This window comes from Athene noctua, chromosome 3, assembly GCF_965140245.1.
Source record: "Athene noctua chromosome 3, bAthNoc1.hap1.1, whole genome shotgun sequence".
Taxonomy (NCBI): Eukaryota; Metazoa; Chordata; class Aves; order Strigiformes; family Strigidae; genus Athene; species Athene noctua.
In genome coordinates this window covers 48,123,863-48,129,862 of record NC_134039.1, presented here as the reverse complement: position 1 = coordinate 48,129,862, position 6,000 = coordinate 48,123,863, and the positions used below count along the sequence as shown (strand labels likewise).

The following is a 6,000-nucleotide window of genomic DNA, read 5'->3' as shown; positions in this document are numbered from 1 at the left end:
TTCAAAGCAAACGAAACCGCCTGAGCCAATCCTTTCCCGAGCTGTGGGCGCAACTGCGGCTTTAATTCTTTCTTATTTTTTTTACCCGAGAAACCAGTAAGACCCGCTTCGAGGCGGCCGCCTGCCTCACCGCTGCCCCTGCCGCGCTCGGAGCGCGCTCTCCGCCGCGGGCCGCCTCCCGGGAGAGGCCCTGACGGCCCCCCCGCCCCCGCCCCGCCCGGCCCCGCCCCGTTCCACGGCCGCCGCCCCGCCCCGCCCGTCCCTCGCGGGTCCCCGCTGCGCGCGCGCCCCGCTGCCCCCGCCCCCTGGCCGCTGCCCCCGGAAGGCGCTCGCGCCGTGCCCCGGAAGTCGTCGCGGGCAGAGCCCGGCCCAAGCGCGGCCCTGTTGCTGCCGCTGTCGGGAGGCGCAGCCGTTACCCGCGGCGCGACGCGGAGCCGCCGCTTTGCCAGTCACGGGTGGCCCGGCCGGCTCGGCGCGGCGGCCAGCGCGGGGCTCATGGCGGAGGTAGGTGCTGGTCCTTATCCCCCGCACAGAGCCCCCGCCCCCCCCGGTTCCTTCTCGCGGGGTGCCCAGCTGGCTCCGCTGGGAGGGGGCGGCAGCGGAGGCTCCTGGGGCCGGGCCCGGCTCGCCCGTGGGCGGGAGCAGCCCCGTGTCTCCCCTCCTCCCGTGGGAGCCGGGCTGGGACGTGCCCTGTGGTAGGACCTGCCCACCTTTCTCGTCCGAGGCGTGGGTCCGGGGTGCGGGGACTAGCTGCGGGGGTGGCGGGAGCTGGGTGGTGGCGGCGGACCCCCGGGGCAGGGAGGGGACGGCCAGGGGCACGGGGGGGGAGGGGCTGCGACCGGGGGTTGTTTGTGGGTGGGGGAGGCCGGTGGGGGGATCACCGCCTCAGGCTGGGGCTGGGACTGGGACGGGCGGGAGGGAGGGACCGGGGGTGGCTGAGCAGAGTGCGAGTTTAAAAACAAAAGAGGAGCCGTTAAAGTTGTCCTGACGGTTGGTTTGCTGAAGGCAGGTCTGGCGCGGGGTGTGGATCCCGGCTGCCTGACCACCCGCCTGTTCGGGGCTTGGTGTGTCTGATAGTTCAGCCTCATCTTGTGTGACCTGTCAAGCGCTTGCACCTTCCTCGAAGTCAGCTGCTGCTGTCACATGCCTCTCAAGACAAGTGCATTTTCTGTACCGTGTCGCCGAGCAAGTCCAGGGGCTTTCGAGGTGCGAGCTCTGAGACTAATTGAGAGCTCTGTCGGGTCAGTGGGTTAGCATCAGCAGACAGAGCCTCCCGAGGGGAAGGGGTTCCTTCGGGCTTTTCAAAGTGGTGCTGTGCATATGAGTGGAAGTGATACCTAGCTTACTTGCTTGTCGTTTTAAACTCCCCTTCCTCTGACATATCCCTAGATGTGAATGTAGCAGGGATACATCTGAAGAGTCTCAAAGGTCAAAAGGTGTCGCAGTACTCGTTTGACTTGGTTCTCCATCTAAACTTGATTTTCTGGAAAGTGAAGGCATGTTTTCTCATCTTCCTCGTCACTACATCTTGATCAGTGCTAATGCATAAGATGTGATAATTACGATTAGAAATCGCTAGGAATGTTGTTGGACTGTGAGTTGAAAATAATACTATTAATTGCAGTGAATACATACTGTAGAAATCAGGGTCGATTTTAGTAAGTGTTGAGAAAGCTACCAACTGTGGTTTGATATTAATAATATTTTTAAAATTACTAATAACTTACTAAGGTATTTTTATTTGTGACTTTTTTGATTAGTCTAAGCTCTTTTTTTACTTAAAGTGCTAGTGACAAAGTGACATTTAGTGTAATGAGCAAAAAAGTTTTCCGAATAAGGTTTTTTTTATCTAACAGTAATGTTAGCAATAATTCTGTATTGTGAATCTCAATAAATCTCTGCTAGCTCTACAAGATATTTATATTTAGGGAAATGAAAACCTCATTTTTTAAAGATTTATTGCTGTGTTAAAAGTGATTTGATATTAAGGCACATGGGTTCGGATCCAGTAAGCATCCTGTTTTCTTGTTAAAGTCAGCAGAACTGCCAGGGAAGTAAATTGTTTGTTTTCCTCAGTTAGCAAGTGCATTTGAAAAGCACACCTCTCTATGCCTGCTTAAAAAGAAGCCTCTCCAGTGTAAATCACTAGCTCAAGTCCTAAAACTGTCAACTCCATTCCAAATGGAAAGTGATTAAGGTTATTACTTGACTGAGATTCTCTGAGTTTATTTGCCTCTGTGTCAAGAACGAAAATGCTTGTTGAAACAACACACCGGCAGTTGTATGTGTATGTGTCTAAATGGTTTTCCTCACTTTCCAGTTCAGTGTCTTGTCTTAAATATTGGTAGTGAGTTGTAGGCAAAATAAACTTCTCATTTCTATATAATTCTTACAGGCAGGGTAGTTTGGAACACTTTCTCATCATACGAGAAATTTCTGTTAGAGAAGAAAGGTTCTCTTAAATTGTTGCTATGGGCAGGTGATAGTTTGTGGAAGAATCTATCTTTGCAAGAAAAGGAGAGTTTCATAAACTGGAAAAATTAAAAAAAAATATATGGCACTTGGGAAGACTGGTTTGTGGATACATCAGTCTGATTCTGCACTTCAGTTACACAGTTCAAGAACTGTAATGTTGATATGTTTTGTCTTTTGAATTGATATGATTACGTTTCTTTGTTAACTGGCTGAACATAAACAAATACGTTGACTTGCCATGCAAATAATTCCCTGCTAAATCTAATGATCCAGTAATAAATTCTATTGTTTAGAAGGTAGCAAAGTTATTGCTAACATTCTGTCTGTACTCTCACTTATACTTTTCTTTTCAAAAATTAGCTTGAAAGCTGTATGCATGTTTATTAGGTGTCTGATTCTGAACTAATTGAAATGAGTTTTGTTCACTTCTGTGACTGTTGGGTCTTCTAGTTTAAGCAAAACTACTGAGCAGAGATGTTTGTAGGACCACTTTAATCACCTGAACCATTGTTTAAATTCCTTGTAAACACTGAACTACAAGATAATACTTAATATGACTGTGTTAGTTTTATTATGTGAAGGTTCTTCCTATGCGAATATCTGAGGTGATTAATCAATGATATTTAAAAGAATATCTGGTGAAAGTATCTTTGAGGTAGGGTAACTAATGCTGTATCTTAATTTTATTAAACATGAAGAGTGAAATCGGTGAATGTGGTGGACTAGATTCACTTCCTGCTGCTTGTGTCCAAGTAGACTATGGCTGCTTAGGTTTCTGAAAAAAATTGGGATGTTTAATCTTAGGAACAAAATAATTAAAATAACCATGTTTAGCTGCTCTGGCAAGTTTAAATTTAAAATGTGGCAGTGTACCAGTGTGTTTCCACAGCATCGCAAGCTGATCAAAATTGGACCTTCTGCCTTTCCAGCCTCCTTCCTCCTCTTTCTTCCTTGTGCCAGTACAGATTGCACTGGGAGCTCAGGTTTGGTGTTTGTTTTTTTGTTGTGGTTTTTTTTTTTTGGTAGAGTTTGTTTTTAGTTGACTAGGTGCCCTGAACCGTCTCAGATGGCAGTTGCATACCTGTCAGTGGCTTCATGAGCGAAGAGGTGGGATCCAAGAGAGGGAGGGGGAGTGGCACTGCTTAGGCCTGAACGTGCGAGACTGATGTTATGGGCCTCCAGCCTGTAACCTACTGCTTTGCACAGGCATACACCTGGCATGGACCAGCTCCACCATTGAAAAATATGGTCCTATTTGTTTCCACCCTGCTCTGCTGCTTCCTCCTTTGTGCAGGCAAATACTTGTATGGTTATGTGGTTAACTGGGTTGAGGTTTGAACTAACTTTGGGGAGGGGCATGGAGGGAAGGGTTAGGTTTAAGCTGGATCAGTTTGCTGCACAAACATTTGTGCTGGCACAAAGATGGGGGTGGAAGCAAGCAGTAAGGGGAGCAGGGTGTGTCTGTTTCTTTTGGTGACAGTGACACATTATGCCAGTTTAAAGTATATTTGATACTGGCCTAATCCAGTGAGGTTAAGCTCATATGCCATTGAGGGTTTGAAGGCATTGTTCCTTTATGGTTCATGGGCATATTTTGCATCTAAGACCCCTTAATCCATGGCAGTGTGTCTCTGATTTCATGATGTACTTTGAAGGGATTTTGAAGGAAGAATATCTAGTACCTATTTTTTTTTACTATTTTTATTCGGTACCTATTGTTTCATTTAGCATTACTTAATGGGAAAAATATGCTCCTGTTTAACTGCTGTTCATATGTCAAATTCTTGAAACAATGAATTTGTTTAGCATGTAGATTGAGTTTATAAATCTAAAAGACTAAAATCAGAAACAATAGTGATCAGAGTGCCCTCTAAGAAAACTTCAAGGTATTTTGCAGTAATAAGTAGATTAAAAAAACCAAACTAACAAACCTATTAAAGTGATGAGGCTGACCTAAGTCATATATTATAACTTCAGACAGTTTCCTAGGAGGTAGTGTGTGTCTTTTCTTCTTAAGTAACTATTTAATGATTAGTGGTTTTCAAAATCTGTCTTAAAGCTTTTAGGATATCGCAACAGTTGTACTTAATGTTTCAGAATATGGAGAGGCATTGATTTTTCTAAAAAAAAAACACCTTTTTTTTTTTTTCAAACATTTGTGAAAATTGTAGATACTGTGTCCCCCAGCCATTTGTTTCTACTGCTCTGCCACAGACTATCATGCTTAATGATCCTCAAAGAAGATGTATGCACTGTTAGGTGCATTAGGCATAATCAGCAGTTAAATGGACAGTATTAGATCAATCTACCTTCATTGGTCAGCTACCTTGATTCATTTTTCCTGAAATGGCTTAGTGTGCTCTTGCACGATTCACTCTGTTGCAAGTCTGTATGGGTGGCAGCCTCTCTTTGCTGGGTGGCGGATGAGTAACTCTGGGCAGTAGCTACTGCTGGAAGAGGTGACCTATCTATAGCCTTTCAGTGATGTTTTCTAAAACAAATGTAATGGTGTTTATTTTTGTCTGCTACTGAATAACATAGGGTTTTTTGTCATAGCTATTTGAGGAGCTCTTGGCCAAAAGCTTCTGTCCAGAAATGTGTAATTTCATGCAGCATATGCAGATGGTATTTTAATTGTGCATAAGTTGTAGAACAGTAGTCCTAATATAACAGACATTGAATTTTCTGCTCTGAAGCATCATCTTTTCTTGTTGGCCCTTCTATGTAATCAGTGTTAGATGTGAACATTCTTCCTGGACTTCAACTGGTGATAAACTGGTGTGTGGTGTTTTGTCATATGTGTGCATATAAATGTGTGTATGTGTATATGTCACGCATCCTCCAAGTATAGCGTACTCTTCAGTGTTATCATGGCTTCTGGCAGGGTGGCAGCAATCATGACAGCCAATTTAGTTCACTCTTTATTGAGGCTCATCTTCCTGGAGCCATATGATTCTCCAGAATTTCAGTCTTTCCCTCAAGCTTTAAATGACAACGGAAATGATTATCCCTTGGCTTTAATAAAAAGAGCTAATAATTTATTTCTGATGTTTATACAATAACATTTCATGATTATTGCATGTATGGGACTGACTATATGCATTCTTTTCTAATTAGTGGAAATGGCATTGTGATTGCTGAGTGTTTCCTTCTCTTACAGTGCTTTAATTTCATGTCTTATTTGTTCTTCTAAAATGCTTTCACATCCATAAGCGGGGTAGTGAGATGAGAAGCTTCTTGTCACATGAGCTGTACTTAATCTGTCACTGATTTCTCAGGTGGTCCAGGATAATCCCCAGTTTTTCTGCCTGAATCAGAGTTGACAAAGTAATACTGATATCTGTGTTAGGCAATGTGTCCCTCTGAATTACTGCACGTGTAGAATTGTTGTGTTGCGTGTTACTGCTATCACAGCTGCCTGTGCTGGGCAGCGACCTTTATGAACTTCTGCTACCAGAAATCAGCCACAGTTACTAGCCCTGCCACTTCTCACAGATATTTTTTTCCTTCTGATGTAAACGTTCA

The 6,000-nt window shown here is 44.6% G+C and overlaps 1 protein-coding gene across 1 annotated transcript in view; it reads left to right on the top strand.

The window, feature by feature from the left end:
• Positions 1 to 399: 399 nt before the first annotated feature.
• FRS2 (fibroblast growth factor receptor substrate 2) overlaps positions 400 to 6,000 on the top strand; it is a 60,083-nt gene continuing 54,482 nt past the window's right edge. The window contains exon 1 of the mRNA XM_074902883.1: positions 400 to 504. The gene's annotated coding sequence lies outside the window, so the exon portion shown is untranslated. The remainder of the gene's footprint in view (positions 505 to 6,000) is intronic.